This window comes from Astyanax mexicanus, chromosome 9 (genome assembly GCF_023375975.1).
Source record: "Astyanax mexicanus isolate ESR-SI-001 chromosome 9, AstMex3_surface, whole genome shotgun sequence".
Lineage (NCBI taxonomy): Eukaryota > Metazoa > Chordata > Actinopteri > Characiformes > Acestrorhamphidae > Astyanax > Astyanax mexicanus.
Genome location: NC_064416.1, coordinates 2,269,030 through 2,290,344, shown reverse-complemented (window position 1 = coordinate 2,290,344; position 21,315 = coordinate 2,269,030). Strand labels below are relative to the sequence as shown.

Here is a 21,315-nt window from a genome sequence, read left to right as displayed (position 1 = left end):
GACGCAGAAAAATTAGTACATGCCTTTATTACCTCAAGGCTAGATTATTGTAATGCGCTACTGTCTGGATGTTCCGGCAGTAACTTAAATAAACTTCAGCTAGTTCAAAATGCTGCAGCCAGGGTCCTTACTAAAACTAGAAAATTTGACCATATTAGTCCAGTACTATCAGCACTGCACTGGCTTCCAGTCAAATTCCGCATAGACTATAAAATTCTCCTGTTAACGTATAAAGCCCTACACGGACTCGCTCCTGAGTATTTACAAGACCTCATCTCCTGTTATGAACCACCGCGATTACTCAGATCTCAGGGTGCTGGTTTATTAGTAGTGCCTAAAATTCAGAGGAGCTCTGCAGGAGGAAGAGCTTTCTCTTATAAAGCGCCTCAACTCTGGAATAATCTCCCTGAATATGTTCGGGACTCAGACACAGTCTCAATCTTTAAGTCTAGACTGAAAACTTACTTGTTTAGTTTAGCTTTTGGTAATTAATGTTTTTCCCTTTAGATAAGGCTGCAGATTCAGGGGTTCATGGACAGAGGGAATTGTGGGTAAACTGAGATGCTGGTGCTGCTGTTCTCCCACTGCACACGGTCACTCAGGTTTGTGGACGGTGGAGTGGGTGGATGCCGGTGTTTCAGGGAGCCTCCATGTCTATGTTACCTTCTGGCTCTCTGCCTTTAGTTAGGCTGTTTTATTCAGTTCTGCCGGAGTCATTTGCCACACTCTGATAATGTTTTAATATTCTCAGTTTTGCATAAATCCAGTAAAAACTAATTCCATCTCTCTGCTTTCCTCCGAGTTACTGACTGCCCACCTGTCTGACCCGATACCAAGGGATGTTGGACCCTCAGGCTCTCGCGTCTCCTGTCCGGCCAGACTGATGGAAGTTTCTGAAGTCAGCTCTTCTCCACCACCACCACAGATCAGCTGCTCATCGACCATATTATTCTCCACTACAGATTACATCCAAGCCATTAGTGGCGCTATTACACTCCTGAGTACATAAAACCTATATGGATGTATAAAAGACTTTTTAAATTTTAATTTAAAAGCCGTTTGACCAGTGGTAGGATGGTCCCCCCTTTAATGTGAGTCTTGGTCCTCCCAAGGTTTCTTCCTCCTCCTGCAGCTCTGAGGGAGTTTTTCACTGGGGGTTCTGTATCATGTATATTCTATGTTTAATGTTTTGCCTGATTCTTTGTCCTGTAATCATGTTTCTGTAAAGCTGCTTTGTGCCAACACCTGTTGTAAAAAGCGCTATACAAATAAATTTGATTTGATTTGATTTGTGTATGCTATGGTGTAGAGCATGCACTTATGGTGTATGCTATGGTGTAGAGCATGCACCTATGATGTAGGCTATGGTGTAGAGCATGCAGCTACGGTGTAGAGCATGCACATATGGTGTAGGCTATGGTGTAGAGTACCCACCTATGGTGTAGGCTATGGCGTAAAGTAAGAACATATGGTGTAGGCTATGGCGTAGGGTATGCACCAACAACATAGGCAATTGGCGTAGAGTACGCTACTATTTATCTTCTAAAAACTCTCCTCAGTGCTGCCGGTTGGAGAGTAATGATTAGTAATGAACAAAGCATTGATAACACCAGACAACGCTCTGAACACTGTGGAGCTCGGAGACTCTGAGCTGGATTGGGATTAAAGTTAAAGTGTGCCGGGACTGAATGGGGATATCCCTGTGTACTAACTTTATGCAGTGTGTGTGTGTGTGTGTGTGTGTGTGTGTGAACATCGTTTCAGGTGTCACAGTTGACAGCAGAAATGCATCTTTTGCTGACAGAAGCTTCAGTCCTGCTTTTGTCGTTTTCTTTTTTCCTCAAATCCTTTGATTGAGGCGTACGACTCGGCAGGCAGGCCGGCAGAACCACGGGTACAGCTGCTTTTAAAGAGCTTTTGTAAAAGTGTGTGTGTGTGTGTGTGTTTTATTGCTGTGCACGCTTAAAAAGATGCACGAATAAGAGATAACGTTCCTATTTTGTCTATTTTGAGACAAAAGACTTTATAAGTTAAACATTTTGCTAGCTTGGAACATTTCTCACATTTTACAGTTAAAGTACACTACTGGGATATATATTTCTGTTTAAATAGCTGCTGGTACAATATTCACATTCACACACTCACTTGTGCTCCACTCAATCATAGTTTTAGCTGCCCTTATATAGGGCCTGAGCAAAATTGAGGCATGCTCAGTGGGCCCATCTTGGGCCATACCATTTTGAGGGGAGTTCTTTGGGGTTTAAAAGATTTGAATTATTCTTTCCTTTTCTTATGTTCATGTTTATTTTATGGGGGCTGGTTTGGGTAGACCAGAGGTGGCCTATTTAAGGCCTCATTTCCATGTTTGTTGAGGTATGGTTGAGGTATGCTATGGTTGGTTGACGTACGAACCAATGTTACACATTTAAGGAAAAGGTTGATTCATTGTGTAATTTTTTGTAAACAAAAACATACAAGTATATACTAGCATTTTGATTTACATCACTAATATAAATCTAATTACAAAACTTGCTTCTTAAAAGGAAAAAGTGCAATTAATCACAGTTAATCACAGAATATTGTTGTAATTAATTTAACTACATTTTTAAATTGCTTGACACCACTAATATATACCTTATATATATATATATATATATATATATATATATATATATTGGATATAATGTAGTTGCATGCTTTGTGCCCTACCAGGTTCTGCGTTTGCGGGTTCAGTAGAAGTTCTGTCACTCCGCTGAAATTATGTGAACATCTTGTTGCGTGCTGTTGGTTTTTTTTTTCCTCCGTGTGATCAAATGGAGCTTGGCACTCTGGTGAATTGACGTGCACTCTGTTGACTGAGCACACAGTGTGCTGAGCGTCTCATTTCGGATTCCGAGCTGCTGGGTTCCTGCGGGCGTTCCTGCAGATCCTGCAGCTGCTGCGTTACGCTAGCGTCTACATTTCCGTGGGAGGGAAGGGCTGATGTATATTTCACAGAGCTGCAGGATATCTAACGGCCTCTATTAGCGGAGTGCTCAGTGAGGGATCGGCAGAGCCGAGGGGGCTGAGTAATTGCTGGCTGGACTCGTGACGGGCCGTGCTGAAGCTTGCACTATTCGCACGGCTGATTCCTTCCCTGGCCTTTTTCTACTCGCCTACATCACTTTCATTAATGCACCCTGTAGTGGCCTGTGCGTCAGCGGGGGTGGAGGTGCTGACCTGTATTAGATGGACTGTAGTAAAGAGAAGTGATGTATTAAAACGATTCAGTCGTGTACAATTCCTCTATACATAAAATTATTCTTTGTACTGATATTTTTTTTAAATTATCAAACAAAATAAACTATCCAAACCATTTTAGCCCTGTGTGAAAATCTGTTTGCCCCTTAAATCTAATAATCTGCAATTAAGCTTTACTGATAACTGGCAAAGAGTCTTTCACATCTCTGCGGAGGAATTTTATTCCACTCTTATTTAACTACGCCACTACAAAACCCATATTTAGTTTATTTAATCCATTCAGAGGTGGACTTTGATGTTTGAGAGCTTCAAGTCATTGTCCTGCTGCAAAACCCAAGTACTTAGAATTTTCCCATGGAGACCATTTTGCCCCAGTCTCTTTATTCTTATTATTGAATCATTAACACTGATCTTAACTGAGGCTTTAGTGAAACTTGCAGTTGTTCTAAATGTTGTTCTGGGTTCTTTTGGGATCTCCTGGATGAGTTCTTCATGCCCTTTTGGAGTAATTTTGTTCGGTCGGCCGGTCACTCCTGGGAAGGTTCACCAGTGTTCCATGTTTTTTTTTTCATTAGAAAGACTCTAGATAAAAATTGTGTCATTGGCAGTTCAGATATTTGAGGCTTGACTTGTGTCTAGACCAAAACCAGACTTAGACTCACTCTGTAGTGACTTGAATTAAGCTTTTGTGAGGATCTTTGGCTCTGACAAAGGAAATCACAGGTAAAGAGGAGTCAAACTCTCAAATACCCACATTGTCTTGCTTTGCCAGCACTAATTCCTCAGTTGGCAAATAAAAGGAATTCTGCAGGCAGCAGAGAGTTGCCTGGAGAAGACTTTAACTGTGAATAATGACTCAAATAGAGGCAAACGTAGACAAGCAAATAAAACAAGTACAAGGACACAAACTCCCTGCAAAATTAAGTTACACAGAACCGAAGAGGAACATTATTTTTTTAGCAAGCATCTATCTTTTTAACAACTGAAGCTCCATAGGGCCCTAAACTAGAACTCTATTATCTTTACTGATGAATCCATTGGTCTTTTTCAGCAGGATAATGCTCATCCACACACAACAAGGGTTTCCAAGGTTACAGGAACATCTCCACCATATTGCAACACTTTCTTGTTCTGCCTGGTTAAATTGTCTATCAACAAATATACTGTATTTTTTGGACTATAAAGCACACTGGATTATAAAATGCACTGGATTATACGGCACATTATGCGACACTAGTCAGGAACAGTGGTGTCGCTATTGTTTCACTTCTATGGTAGAGGGGTAGGTTAACAAAGTTAAGTAAAGCTAAGTTAAGTAAACAAAACTGTAATTCTTAAAACACACTTTCTTTTAAGTCAAACAAGCGCTGGATGTTAATCTACACAAATTTCTCTCCTGACAACTGTTTATTTGCATGAGTAAAGCGCTTCCGTTTATTAAAAGTAAGATTAGATTCCCAAATTTCTCCAGCACTAAGGCTGGATCATTAGCATTAGCCTCTAAATGCTAGCGGTTAGTGGGTAATATTACTAATGCTAATACTGCTCAAACTGTAAAGACTGGGTGACTGGTAGAATTCATACATAAGGTGCACCAGATTATAAGGGGCTTTGATGATTTTTGGAGAAAATTAAAGGATTTTAAGTGCGCTTTATAATGCTGAAAATACGTAAGTTTATACACTATTATATAGTTTTTTTCCTGCACTATTTTTGCTTTGTACTATTATTTTCTCAACTAGCCATTTTTCACTATTTCTGTAAAATATACAAAGTGCATCACACACTCACCCACACCTCACTGCCTCTCGCCACCCCCCCGTCGGCTGAGGTCCAGGACACGGCACTCAGCTTTATTGCACCCCCCAGCCCCGCCCCTCAGCCAACAGCCCCGCCCCCTGAGGAAAAGCCTGCTGTCAGCTGCATTATGCCCCCGCCCCCTTCTGATTATTGCTTCCCCTTAAAGCACCGCCCATAAAACACTGCCAGGACCCGAGAGACCTGCAAGGACACGCCTCAAATCACCCCCGACACTTTCATACTCCCCCACTCCATCCATCCCTCTCTCTCTCTCTCTCTCTCTCTCACTACATCCATCCCTCTCTCTCTCTCTCTCCATCCATCCATCCCTCTCTCTCTCTCTCACTACATCCATTGCTCTCTCTCTCTCTCTCTCTCACTCCATCCATGCATTCCTCTCTCTCACTCCATCCATCCATCCCTCTCTCTCTCTCACTACATCCATTGCTCTCTCTCTCTCTCACTCCATCCATCCCTCTCTCTCTCTCTCTCTCACTACATCCATTGCTCTCTCTCTCTCTCTCTCTCTCTCTCACTCCATCCATCCCTCTCTCTCTCTCACTCCATCCATCCCTCTCTCTCTCTCTCACTCCATCCATCCATCCCTCTCTCTATCTCTCTCTCTCTCTCACTCCATCCATCCCTCTCTCTCACTCCATCCATCCCTCTCTCTCTCTCACTCCATCCATCCCTCTCTCTCTTTCTCTCTCTCTCTCTGAGACACTCTTACTTTCTGTATCCCTCTCTATCTCTCTCTCACTCCATCCAATCCTCTCTATCTCCTCTCACTCTCTCCTGCACTCTCTCTCATCTCTCTCTATACCCCTCTCACAAACTCTTTCTTTCTGTACCTCTCTTTCTTTCCATTCCTCTTTCTCTTCTCTCTTTATTCATCCATCCCTCTATCTCTTTCTCTCTCTCTCACTACATCCCTCTCTCTCACACTCTTTCTCTCCATTTGTCTCTTTACCTTTCTCACTCACTCCATCCATCCCTCTATCTCTCGCTGTCTCTCCTCTCACTGTTTCTCTCACAATCTCTCTCTCCCTCTCTCACCTCTAACCATACTTTTTTCTTTCTCTGTCCATTCCTCTCTCTCCCTCTCTCATCATCTCATCATACCTTTCTCTATCTGTCCCTCTCCCTCCTTTCCTCTCACTCCATCCATCCATCCTTATATCTCTGTCTCTCTTCGCAATCTTTCTCCCTCTCTCATCTCTAACCATACCTCTTTCTTTCTGTCTCTCTCTCCATTCCTCTCTCTCACTCTTACTATACCTCTTTCTTTCTGTCTCTCTCTCCATTCCTCTCTCTCACTCTTACTATACCTCTCTCTATCTGTCTCTCTCTCTCACACACTTTTTCGTTCTGTATCCCTCTCTATCTTTCTCTCACTCCAACCATTCCTCTCTACCTCCTTTCACTCTCTCCCGCACTCTCTTTCTTTATCCCCCTCTATCTTTTACTCCATCATCCCTTTCTCTCTTACTCTTACCTCTCACTATACCTCTCTCTATCTCTCTCTCTCTCTCACTCCATCCATCCCTCTCTCTCACTCCATCCATCCCTCTCTCTCTCTCTCACTCCATCCATCCCTCTCTCTCACTCCATCCATCCCTCTCTCTCTCTCACTCCATCCATCCCTCTCTATCTCTCTCTCTCTCCATCCTCTCTCTCATCTCTCCCTATACCTCTCACACACTTTCTTTCTGTACCTCTCTTTCTTTCCATTCCTCTTTCTCTTCTCTCTTACTTCATCCATCCCTCTCTCTCTTTCTCTCTCTCTCTCTCAGAGACACTCTTACTTTCTGTATCCCTCTCTATCTCTCTCTCACTCCATCCAATCCTCTCTATCTCCTCTCACTCTCTCCTGCACTCTCTCTCATCTCTCTCTATACCCCTCTCACAAACTCTTTCTTTCTGTACCTCTCTTTCTTTCCATTCCTCTTTCTCTTCTCTCTTACTTCATCCATCCCTCTATCTCTTTCTCTCTCTCTCACTACATCCCTCTCTCTCACACTCTTTCTCTCCATTTGTCTCTTTACCTTTCTCACTCACTCCATCCATCCCTCTATCTCTCGCTGTCTCTCCTCTCACTGTTTCTCTCACAATCTCTCTCTCCCTCTCTCACCTCTGACCATACTTTTTTCTTTCTCTGTCCGTTCCTCTCTCTCCCTCTCTCATCATCTCATCATACCTTTCTCTATCTGTCCCTCTCCCTCCTTTCCTCTCACTCCATCCATCCATCCTTATATCTCTGTCTCTCTTCGCAATCTTTCTCCCTCTCTCATCTCTAACCATACCTCTTTCTTTCTGTCTCTCTCTCTCCATTCCTCTCTCTCACTCTTACTATACCTCTCTCTATCTGTCTCTCTCTCTCCATTCCTCTCTCTCACTCTTACTATACCTCTTTCTTTCTGTCTCTCTCTCCATTCCTCTCTCTCACTCTTACTATACCTCTCTCTATCTGTCTCTCTCTCTCACACACTTTTTCATTCTGTATCCCTCTCTATCTTTCTCTCACTCCAACCATTCCTCTCTACCTCCTTTCACTCTCTCCCGCACTCTCTTTCTTTATCCCCCTCTATCTTTTACTCCATCCATCCCTTTCTCTCTTACTCTTACCTCTCACTATACCTCTCTCTATCTGTCTCTCTCTTTCTCCCTCTCTCTCACACACACTCTCTTTCTATATCTTTCTCCATCTGTTTCTCTCTGTCTCACTCCATCCATCCTTCTCTTTCACTCTCTCTTTTTCTCTCCATCCCTCTCTCTCTTTTCCACTCTTTCTTTTTCCCTCACCATACATATCACTCTCTCTTTCTCTCTAATCTCTAACCATACCTTTCTTTTTCTCTCTCACACTCAAACACTCTCACTCTCTTTTACTTACTCCATCTCTCTCTCACTCCCTCTCTTTCTTTCTCAACTGAATGCACCTCTTTTATTTTCTCTCTCTCCAGCCCTCTTTCTCTCTCACACACACATCCCTCTTTCCTACTGTAAAATTCCTTCAGTTAATTTTTTTTCTCCCACTCCAATTTTTCTATTTTTCTTTTGTTTTCTCTCTTTCAAACTCCACATCCCTCTCTCACATTCTCTCTCCCACTATTCACTATTACTCCATCTTTTATATTCTCTCTCTCTATTCTCTCTACCTTTGTTTCTCTTCCAAACTCTACCATTCACTCTCTCTCTTCCACCTTCTACACATCCCTCTTTTCTTTGTCCTTTGTCTGTCTTCCCACATTCACCATTTCTTTCTTTTTCAAACTGGAACATCCCCCACTCTCTCTCTCTCTCTCTCTCTCTCTCTTACACACATACATACACACACACCTTTTCACAATTCCTCTCTCGTTCATCTGTTTTTCTCCACACCCCTCCCCCTCTTTCCATCCCTCTATCCTCCCCATCTCTCTCTCTCCCGCTCCCCTCATCATACACTCATGATGCAGGTGTCCTTCTACATGTTTTCTTTGTGTGTGTGTGTGTGTGTGTGTGTGTGTGTGTGTGTGTGTGTGTAAGTTTATGTGTGTGTAAGTGTGTGTGTGTCCTCGGTTGTGTTAAGCTCCTCCCCCATTTCTTGTCTCTGTTTGTCCTTCTTTTTGTACTGAAACGGTCGGGTCTGTTATAATAGCACTGACATTGTGTGTGTGTGTGTGTGTGTGTGTGTGTGTGTCTCATCTATCACTATATTTAATGCATCTTACTTTGAAAAATAAAAGTCTGAAAAGCATGGTTTATTACATTATTATGAACATTTTAATCATATTATCTTTAAGCATATTAATAATATTATTAATAATAGTATGAACTAATCATTTTTATAGTTATATAACTAAAGAAGTGTAATTTCAAAGTCTTAGTCAAAGATTAAGGACAATGGGTTGAAAGATGGCGATGTTTAAAGCGTTAATAAATAGATATCACAATGATTTTGGGAATAAATTTTAAAAGACATATAGTGTGTAATATATGTTGTAATATATTGTAATATATTGTGTAATATTATATTGTATCTCCATTTCTATCAGTGGTAACCAGTTATAAGGTTTGTTTATGTAGATACCTAAAATACCTAAAACATATAGTGCCCTACGTTACACCCCATGCAAGTTGTGATGCTCATTGCTATCTTACACCCCACCAACAGTCTATTTTCACTTCTTCCTCCTGCCTGGTTTAAACAGCAGCAGATCTTCTGAATATATCTACACTGATGGGCGTGGTGTTCTGGAAATGAGGTGTGTTCAGGTACATTTCTGGAGTTTTGCTTGTTTATCTTGGTAACAAAAAACACAGGAGCTCCACTGACTGAATACAACCTAGACAGACGCCAACAGTCAGATGCTCATCGCTATCTTGGTAACACAGGTGCACCAAAACTCACACCCATGATTAATTAAAAGAAGAAGAAGAATTAGTGCATGCCTTTCCCGAGGTACAAAAATGTGTACTTTTCCTGTCGTTACGATAAAAAGACATCTTGAAATGCCCTAAATCAAGCTTAGTGTCTGAGCAGACCACAGACATTTATTTTTTTGTAAATGCTTTTTTTCTGGTAAACTGAATAAATGTATCTCTTATAAATGGAAGTTTTTGTAGTCTTTGCAAATGGCCTGAGGATGACACCCACCATTCCTAATCATCGTTATGGAAAATGCCCACAGCTCTGTCATCTTAATTTCCTCTGCTGAGAAGCGTTTGTTGAAAATGTCCAGGTAGCTGCAGCGTTAAATTAGCAATGCACCAAAGTCAGAACTCACCTGGTTCTACTCTTAAAGAGAATGATGAGCACTCTGATTGGTTTATTTCACATTACGCCCAAAATTAACCACACCCATGATTAATTAAGAGAGCTAGTACATGACTTTTGCATGTTTTAGCAGTGCAAAGTGTACTTTTCCTGCCTTAAATCAATTCTATTTTATTAATCGTATTAATTCTATTAAGATTTGTATATTGTAGTGTCTGATAATGTTAAAAATCAGGTAAATTCAGTAGATTTGTGCTCTAGGTCTCCTGTTTATCAGTGTACAGAATAAGCGGTGTGAGAGCAGTACGGTGAAGCCGCTCTGAATGCCGGTGCTGAGTGTGATGTATAACACTGATAGCAGGTTGTGTTGGGAGGCGGAGCTGAGCCGAATAGCAATAGGGTAACCTCATTTACTGCGTCCTGACCGAGTGCGTCCCCACCGCGTCCCCAGCACACAGTCAGAACACAGCCGGACCGGGACCCCATCATTACACAGTAACGTGTTCTGAGTTCTGTATCAGACCCGTGATCCCGGACCTCCTCAGATTAATGGAGCGCAGCCTGATCGGCCGGTTCTGCGCTCCAGTGATCTGCTCCCATTGCATCAGCTGTCGAGGGCAATTCCACAATTCCAGCACACTAATGCCTCAAACCCTGGAGCTGCCACATTACGGCCCGGTGCTGCCATATTACACCCTTGTTCTGCTACAATACGCCCTTGTGCTGCCACATTACAACCCAGCGCTGCCACATTACACCCTGGTACTACCACATTACGGACCGGTGCTGCCATATTATGTCCTGGTGCTACCACATTACAACCCAGCACTGCTACATTGCAGACCAGTGCTGTAACATTACACCTAGGTGCTGCCACATTAAACTCCGCCGCTGCCACATTAAGGGCCGGTGCTGTCATATAACACCCCGGTGCTGCCACATTATGACCTGGCTCTGCCATTTTATGCCCCGGTGCTGCAACATTATGGACTGGTGCTGCCACATTACACTCTGGTACTGCTACATTAGACCCTGCCTCTACCACATTACACTTTGGTACTGCCAAATTAGTCCCTGGCACTGCCACATTACGCCTCAGTGCTGCAATATTACAGACCAGCCCTGCCACATTACGCCCCTTTTTTCCACATTACACCCAAACACTACCACATTACACCCCATGCTACGGCATTATGCCCTGACCACATCACGGCATGGCCCTGCCACATTATGGGCAGACACTGCCACAATATGGTCTGGTGCTGCCACATTATACACCAGCGCTGCCACATTACACACCGGCGCTGCCACATTATACACCGGCGCTGCCACATTATACACCGGCGCTGCCACATTCTGGACCAACACTGGCATATGACCCAACACAGCCACCTTACATCTTGGTGCTGCCACATTACTGCCTGGCCTGGCCAAATTACGCCCCTGCCACATTATGGTCCGGTGCTGCTACATTACACTCTGGCACTACCATATGACACCCCAGCACTGGCACATTACAGCCCTGTGCTGCCACATTATGACCCAACATAGCCACATTACAGCCTGGTGCTGCCAGATTACAGCCTGGTGCTGCCACATTACTCCACTGCGCTACAACATTATGCCCTGGCACTGCAACAGTACACCCTCACGCTGCCACATTACAATCCAGCGCTACTACATTACATACTGATGCTGCCATATTACACCCCGGTGCTTGCCACATTACGGCAGCCCCTGTGATGCCGCATTAAGGCCCGATGCTGCCATGTTACGCCTTGGCACTGCCACATTACATACCTCCACTGCCACATTACACTCTTGCACTGCCACATTACATCCCGGCTGCCACACTACGGCCCGGCGCTGTCACCTTACAGCCCAGTGCTGCCACTTTACAACCCAGCGCTGCCACATTACACCCTGGCGCTGCCACATAACGACAGAGCCCTGCCATTTTACACCCCGGCACTGCCACGTTACGCCCTGGTGCTGCCACATTAAGGCCCGGCTGGAAGACGTATCATTCTGAGTAAATGACATTATAATGGAGAAATGAATTTAGAGAGAGAAATGGGGGATTTTTAAAAACCTGGCGAGTGTTTGCAAATGAGCTCATTAATCAGCTCAACCCTCAACTTCACATGTTATATAGCCCTCACACACACACACATTACACACACACACACACTGTATACACACACTATATACACACATTCGCTCTTTCTGCTGTGGGCTAACATATGTAGAGTAGCTGTTTATGCATATCTTAAACTGGCTGTTTTCCCTCATCCCTCAGGCATCACATGTTCCCTATATATATATATATATATATATATATATATATATATATATATATAGAGAGAGAGAGAGAGAGAGAGAGAGGTATACAGTGGTGTGAAAAAGTATTGACCCCTTGATTTCTTTTGTTTTTGCTTTATTATAATAATAACTTTAATACCAGACAAAGAAAATCTAAATAAATATAAAAAGCATTTTTTTTAATAATTCAATTTCACTACTAACCACAACCAGGCCTATTTACTGCCAGACCTGAAATCACTTAAATAGAACCTGTCTGACAACATAAAGCAGATAAAAGATCTAAAAAACAACACATTATTATACCCCCATCTGAAGAAACTCAGCAACTGATTTGCACTCGACCCCTTTCTTTCATAGTGCATCAATTCAGTGCACTTCTGCAGCTCAAACACAGGGAATACAGCTCTGGAAAAAAAAGTAAGAGTCCACTTCAGTTTCTGAATCAGTTTATCTGATTTTGCTATTTATAGGTTTATGTTTGAGCAAAACTAAAATAGTTTTTTTTATTCTATAAACTACAGATAACATGTCTCCCAAATTCCAAATAAAAATATTGTCATTGAGAGCATTTCATTGCAGAAAATGAGAAATGGATTAAATAATGCAAAAAAAACAAGTTCATATTCATAAAGTTTCATATTCATAAAGTTTAAAGAGTTCAGAAATCAATATTTGCTGAAATAATGTTCTCCTCCACCAGTCTTACACACTGCTTTTGGATAACATTATGCTGCTTTACTCCTGGTGCAAAAATTCAAGCAGTTCAGTTTGGTGGTTTGATGGCTTGTGATCATCCATCTTCCTCTTGATTATATTCCAGAGTTTTTCAATTTGGTAAAATCAAATTACTCTAGTACATACTGAGGGAAGTTTGCAGGTGTTAAAAGGTGTTTACATGTGTGCTAATGAGCCAGTAAACAAAAGAAAGCCAGGTGTTTCTAATAAAATGGCCAGAAGGATTATGTATATTTGTTCATCCCTAACAATAGCCGATATTTACTGAGCGTTCCAAATCAGGTCTCCTTTTCTTTTCCTGTAAGTTGATTCAGTAAAGCGATGGTTGTTAGTGAATGTACTCTGATGTGATTATGACGGATCGCTTATTCACAGGCGCAGCTGTTCATACACCCCGGCGAACTCCAGAACAGCAGATCAGCCCGAGATAGAGGTTAGATCGGGCCCAAAAATTCCGAACCGACCCAGCCCGAGCCCGTGCACGTTCTGCCCGAGCCCGACCCGACCCGCCCCATAAACTGGCTGTTTTCGGGCTGTTTGAATGAGCGAAATATGATCAGAATTATGTTAATTTACACTGTAACATAGAAGCATAGAACTATTATTTAATTAAAATGATTTTTAAGAACAGCTAAACACAGTTCTGCAAGTCAAACGTGGAGGAGTTTACGTGCGAGAGAGAGAGAGAGAGAGACACAGAGAGAGAGAGAGAGAGAGAGAGAGAGAAAAAGAAAGAGAGAGAGAGAGAGAGAGAGAAAGAGAAAGAGAGATTTGCTTGTTCTGGTGTGAGCTACTCACAGGTAAAGGTTCTCGTTTAGTCCCACACATAAGTCTGCAGCTCCCTCTGTGTTTCTGTCGTATTTTGCGGCTAGCGCGAGCGCTTACAACTAACACCGCGGACCGCGAGGTTCCACCGCGCTTGTGCCGAATCCGACTCTCTGCTGAATCCGACTCCCGCTTCGCGGACAGAATCGACACAACACCCCCCGCTGTAGAACTGCGGGAGTGAAAACAGCGCTTATAAATGAATTAGTTTAGTTTCACTTTCAGTTTTCGTTATTTTATTAAAAAATATAATTAAAAAACAGACGCCTACATCTAAGACTCGGCCCGAGGAATGTGGTGAGAAATCTCGGCCCGGACCGACCCGATTTCGGGTCGGGCATCGGGTCAGGTTGGGTTCGGGCAGAGAATCTAAGCAACCGGAGGTTTAACAGGGAAAGCGGCGGCACTGCGTGAGCAGAAACACATGCTGGAGGTTAGATACGGGCCTGTAAGTGATGGAGCGTCCTCGGGCCGGGTTCTGCATCGGGGCGAAAAACTGCAAAATCTGCTTATACTGCAAATCCAGCCTCCGCAGCAGTTTCTGAGCAGCTTCCCCAGAAATCTACACTTTATACACTTACAAAAGCTTAGAAAAATAGAAAGTGATATCATATCACGAGCCTGTAAAATGAAAATGACATAGCTGCAGGCATTTTCCAGAATTAATGATTAGGAATGTTGGGTATTACTCTCACTCTCAGGCCATTTGCAATGATAGAGGAGAAACATTTATCCATTTAACCAGAAAAAAAAGCACTGTGCAGCTTGATTTAGGGCATGTCAGTGTGTCTTTGCTATTGTAACTACAGGAAAAGTTAACCTTGCATGGCTCGAAACACAAAGAAAAATGCATGTACTAATTCTCTTAATTAATCATGGGTGTGGTTAATTTTGGGTGTAATGTGAAATTAACCAATAAGCATGCAGAGTCACTTGCCATTCCCTTTAAGAGTAAGTTCCCAGGTGAGCTCTGACTTTGGTGGATTGCTATTTTAATGGTGCAGCTACCTGGACGTGTCCAACAAACGTTTCTTAGCAGAGGAAACTGAGCTGCTGGTTGACGCTGTGAAGGAGCTCCAGCAGCATATTTGCACTTGTGTGATGCGTGCTTATATACAGCTTTTTGATTGGACGTATGATTTTCGTAAAAAACTTCCTTAATATTCGTTTTTTTGCCCATTAAAAATGAATGGGGAGAAATTTGCACGCTTATGATCAAGTACAGATTTGGAAGGCCTATAGAACTTATCACGTTCTAAAAACCACTACAGATGCCATAGCAACACCTTAGCAACCACCAAAAACACTATAGGAACACTATAGCAACCTCCTTACAACCACTACAGATAGCAACACATTACCAAGCACCTAGCAAGCACTACAGACACCAAAGCAACACCTAAGCGATGACTTATCAACACCATAGCAACCACCGTATGAAACGGTAGGAGCCAATTTAGCTGAACAATTATCCTGCGTTTCCTTCAGGAAATGCATTTTTCTAGTTTTATTTAGTATTCTGTTTATTGTTGATGTAAATGTACATCTGGCTGTTGACGTCTGTTTAGGTTTTAGATTAGATTTTAAAGGAGAACCCTTCAGACTGGGTGATATGGGGCATAATTTACCCTGATAAATCACTTTTTACACCGTTATCCAGCTCAAAGTAGCTCCACACCTCCTTACAAGAATCCGGAGAGAACCTGACATTTAAAACGAGGCATTAATAACTTAAAATAACTAAAAGATAATGGCAGATATATATATATATATATATATATATATATATCCTATAACACTAGCTTCACCTCTGAGCGCCACCATCACTGTACTGATATCAGTACAGTGATGGTGGCGCTCAGAGGTGAGGCTAGTGTTATAGGATGCAAACAGTGGTTTTTATTGAGCTTCTTCTGCACTTTTTTAAAGTTATTAATGCCTCGTTTTAAATGTCAGGGCTCTCCGGATTTCAGCAAGCAATAACAGTGGTTAAAAAAGTGATTTATCGCGATTTGTCGCCCAGAATGGAGGTGTGCTACTCATCAAAGGTAAGAACTTTTTATCGTGTTTTACTACATTAAAAGTCTATTTTACACCAGAGATCTCCTTCAAAAGCCTGAAAAGAACCAGTTCCACAACCTGGAATGGTTCTACTGTGATATCACTCAAAGATCTCCTTCTAGAACCTTTATTTTCAAAGGTACAGATGCGTCTGAATAGATACAATGTTGCAACATCATCACATCATCTTCATTATCTCTGCAGTCGCACGCGCGACATGATAGAGTGCTAATTGCTTATCACCCACGCTAAATATCCTGCTATCTCACGCAGCGCGAGCACACACTCACACACACACTCTTACACTGCGTGTCCGTCCTCTGCTCGGTTCCTATCAGTAATATAACAGAGTTTCAGGCGAACAGAGAGGAAATGAGGGCTGAACACACGCAATAACATAATCCCTCCTCGCTGTAATCTGAAAATATGGTTTTGTCTGAGAGATTTCGCTCAAATGATCCATACATACCAGCTTACACTGCGAGAGAGAGTGTGTAGGAGTGTGTGTGTGGGAACAGTGTATTGCTGTGGGCTATTATGGGCTGTTCTTTTATTAAAGGCTATAATATGGTGCATACTGTAGGTTCCATAGTGTGTTTAAATCTACTATATAGAATAAATATGCTGTATATGTACATATATACAGTATTAATACACTTATACAGTGTTTATACAGCTCACAGAAGCCACTCCACTCCACTCGTTATTGTGCTGCACAGCTGGAGTTAGCGATTAGCTTAGCGTAAGTAACACAGGGAACAGCTGAGGTTAATAAGAAAGAGAGAGAGAGAGAGAGAGAGAAAGCACCGAGCGCGAGAGTTTCTGAATAAATGCAGCATCGCCTTCCTGCCAACACCACCAGCAGCATCATCACTACTGCAGAACAACAATAGCCACAGTGCAGCACGGAGAGCACAACGACTGCCAGCCCAGCGCACTACTGTACACTAGTGTAATAGTGCACGAGTGTACCTGACTTACAGTGTGTTCCGAATACAGTAAATTAAACATTGAATATCATTGAAAAGTCACTTTATTTCAGTAATTCAGTTGTAAAAAATGCAAAACTCGCATATTATATAGATGTATTAAACACAGAGGGTGATCAATTTTAATAAGCGTTTATTGATTTTATTGTTGATGATTATGGATTAGAGCCTATGAAAACCCAAAAATCAGTGTCTCAGACAATTAGAATATTATATAATAAGACCAATTAGTACTCTTGGCAGTGTGGGCAGTGTGCCAAGTCCTGCTGGAAAATGAAATCCGCAATGAAGTGCTGTGAGATTTCGCGAGAAAACGCTGCACTGACTCCTTAGTGTGTTTTTTGTTTAAATAATGTAAAAAAAGAAAAAATAACCTACTGTAAAACTACTATTTATGTCAGGTAGGAGCAGGAAGGAGTCGTGGAGAGCGGACGCAGATGCGAGTATTGAAACTTGAATAAAAAACAAACAAAGAAACAAAAACTAGGACAAAAAAAGAAAACAGAGAACATTAAATATAACACATAACCTGACTGACGGTGGACGTACAACAACGGACAGTGGAAACACCTGAGACAGAGGATACAGACAGGGTACAAGCATAGGGTAAATAAACACAGGGACAGAAGAAAGAGATGCAAAACCGGAAGAGAACATGATCATTTAAAAATGTTTTTTAAATGCCATTTTTTATTTTTAAAAAAGTTTGGTTACCAAATACTCAGTATACAGACACACATACTTTACAGTAGAAGGAAAAAATCACCTGTATATAGATGTCAATGTATATAGATTTGGTCCAACTTTATGATAAGTGTTTCTAATAATTGTGGTATTACACATAACTAATCATGTAATAACCGTGTAATACTGTAAATAAAGTAAATACTGGCAACATTTATCATAAAGTGGGACCAATTATTTTTTTCCAAATAAAGCTGGAACGTTTCTAAAGGTGCATTTGTCATCATCATACTCACAATCAGCATCCTCATTATCCTCACAATTTTCATCCTCATAATCATCCTCACAATCAGCATCCTCATCATTATCCTCAGTCATTTCCTCATCCTCATAATCCTCATCCTCACAATCAGCATCCTCATAATTATCATGCTCATATTTATCATCCTCATCATCACAATCATCATCCTTATTCTCATCCTCAAAATCATCATCCTTGCAATCATTCTCTGTATCAATATCCTCACAATCATCATCCTCATAATCACAGTCATCATCCTTATCCTCATAATTATCATCCTCATAATCAACAACCTCATCCTCAAAATTATCATCCTCATAATCACAATCATCATCCTCATAATCACAATCATCATCCTTATCCTCACAATTATCATCCTCATAATCACAATCATCATCCTCATAATCACAATCATCATCCTTATCCTCACAATTATCATCCTCATAATCAACAACCTCATCCTCAAAATTATCATCCTCATAATCAACAACCTCATCCTCAAAATTATCATCCTCATAATCACAATCATCATCCTTATCCTCATAATCATCATCCTCATAATCACAATCATCATCCTTATCCTCATAATTATCATCCTCATAATCACAATCATCATCCTCATAATCACAATCATCCTTATCCTCAAAATTATCATCCTCATAATCAACAACCTCATCCTCAAAATTATCATCCTCAAAATTATCATCATCTTCATAACCATCATTCTCATCCTCACAATGATCATCCTTAAAATCATCATCCTCACTTTCCTGTATTTTTGTCATACTGTCATACAACCTTCATATTACACAACTTGCAATGTCAACAAAGCCAAATTAAATCAAACACAGCATGAAAAATCACCCTGTTCTCATTTCTCATCACATATCTACCAAATATAGATTATTATCTTTATATTATAGTGCATTACTAATATATATTTTTTATGTGGAATCACTGACATCCTGTGACTTCTGGTTAAATCTTTTACTATAACAGCATTGCATAAATAAATATATATATATATATATACATATACTGAAATGTCAGCATTTAAACCTACAGTATACACACACACACACACACACATATATATATATATATATATATATATATATATATATATATATATATATATATATACATATACATTGCATATTAAAATGGTCTGGAAATTCTCTGAAACATCAACTTTAAAGCAGAAGGAAAAACATCTTCAATCTTCTTACAGGTACAATAAAAGTTTTTTTTTCTTTAAAAAAAATCTAAAAAATATTAATATAGCCAACAATAAATGGTAAATATATGGTAATATCTTATTTACTCATTTTACATCGTAGCATAGTGTTGTTGTGAAGGTATAGGGCAGAGTTTGAGGTATATAAAATGCATTTCTTTCATAACAGCCATACAGTTTTCAGCACGGCAATAAAAAATAAATTAAATTAAAATATACTAGTTTAGTTCAGAACTATATATTGCACCTTTCATTTTGAATGACCAATGTATCGGTCTATGTATTATAAAAAAATATACTGTATCTTTTTTATGAAACTGGTGTGTGTGTGTGTGTGTGCATGCATCTGCAAAAAAAAAACATATGTGCAATCCTATGCTAAATATATAAATATATATAAAATATATATAATGCAAGCATATTTTTCTTATAGGATACTATAGATGCTGTACAGACAGAGTTTTATTAGACTGTAGATCAGACTTACCTGCCCGTGTGTTCAGTCCATTGCTACGGCCAGTGGCGGGTCCGGTCAGTGGCGGGTCCGGTCAGTGGCGGGTCCGGTCAGTGGCGGGTCCGATGCTACTCTGGCAGCTGTCCAGTAGCTGCTGCTGCTCTGAGAGTGTGTGAAAGTGTGTATAAGAGTGTGTAACAGAGAGAGAGAGACTTGGGTAGAGTTCAAATAAGGCTGTGTGTGTGTGTGTGTGTGTGTATCACACCAGGCTCCTGTCAGAGTGTGTGTAGGTGTGTGTGTATGTGTGTGTGTGTTGTCACACACTCTTCCTCCACTGGATCCTTCCTTTCCTTGATGCTCTCTTTCACACACCCTCTCTCTCTCTCTCTCTCTCTCTCTATCTCTCCACACACACACACACACACACACACACTTGCTTTCTCTCTCTTTCTTTCCCTCCCTCTCTCTCTCTCTCTCTCTTTAATCCAGTTAAATCCTGGTATTTTTACACCGGTGTCGTTTTAAGTCGCTTCTCTAAGACTTTCAAACTACAGCATCAGCTCTCACACCTCTCTTTCTCTCTCTACTCTCCTCAGTCCTCCCTCTCTCTCTTCTCTCCCTCTCTTACACACACACACACACTCTCTCTACACCTTTCTCGCTCCCTTATGTCTCTGTATTCCTCTCTCTCTCTTTCTATCTCTATTCGTCTACATCTTTTTCTCTCTCTCTACATCTCTCTCTATCTTTTACACACACACTCGCTCTATCTCTCACTGTACATCTCTCTCTCTCCCTCTCGCTCTCCCTCTCTCTCTTTACACTCCTCCCTCCCTCTCTCTCTCTCTCTCTCTGTGTATCTCTCTCTTCCTCTACACTTCCATCTCTCTATCTGTATTCCCCTCTCTCTCTCTCTCTCTCTCTGTCACTCTACCCCCCTCTTCTTGTCCTTGCTGTTCCACTATAACAGTGTTTTTCAGGGTCCTAGTGCCTGTCACACGCACACACACACACACACGCACGCACGCACGCACGCACGCACGCACACACACACACACACACACACACACACAAACAGTGTGTTTGTGTGTGGTCTATCCCTGCCATAGCAAATCCATTATTATGCTCATTCTCTCTCTCTCTCTCTCTATTCTAACAATAAGACTGTACTAATACTATGCTATACTATACTATACTATACTATACTATACTAGCAAATAGTATATAGCAGTAATAATAATAGTAGTAGTTAGTTGTTAACAAAATAGAGACATGCAAAAAGAAGTGTGGGATTTAGACTGATATGGGTTATATATGTATTGAGCTACCTGTACAGAAGTAATGTGTAATGCATGTGTAATACATGTGCAATGCCTGTATAATACATGTGTAATGCCTGTGTAAAGCCTGTGTAATACATGTGCAACGCCTGTGTAAAGCATGTGCAATGCATGTGTAATGGATGTCTAACGCATGTGTAGTGCCTGTGTAATGCATGTGTAATACATGTGTAATGCATGTCTAACGCATGTGTAATGCCTGTGTAATGCATGTGTAATGGATGTCTAACGCATGCGTAGTGCCTGTGTAATGCATGTGTAATACATGTGTAATGCATGTATAATGCATGTGTAATGCCTGTGTAATGCATGTGCAATGCCTGTGTAATGCATGCGTAATGCATGTGTAATGCATGTGTAATGAATGTATGATGCATGCGTAATGCATACGTAATGCATGTCTAACGCATGTGTAATGCCTGTGTAATGCATGTATAATGCATGTGTAATGGATGTCTAACGCATGTGTAATGCCTGTGTAATGCATGTATAATGCATTTGTAATACATTTGTAATGCCTGTGTAATACATGTGTAATGCCTGTGTAATGCATGTGTAATGCATG

At 41.2% G+C, this 21,315-nt stretch overlaps 1 protein-coding gene across 1 annotated transcript in view; it reads right to left on the bottom strand.

Annotated features, from left to right (window-relative positions):
* The window catches only part of tmem91 (transmembrane protein 91), a 53,947-nt gene extending 33,959 nt beyond the window's left edge, over nucleotides 1–19,988 (bottom strand). The window contains exon 1 of the mRNA XM_007231283.3: nucleotides 19,444–19,988. The gene's annotated coding sequence lies outside the window, so the exon portion shown is untranslated. The remainder of the gene's footprint in view (nucleotides 1–19,443) is intronic.
* Nucleotides 19,989–21,315: the final 1,327 nt, after the last annotated feature.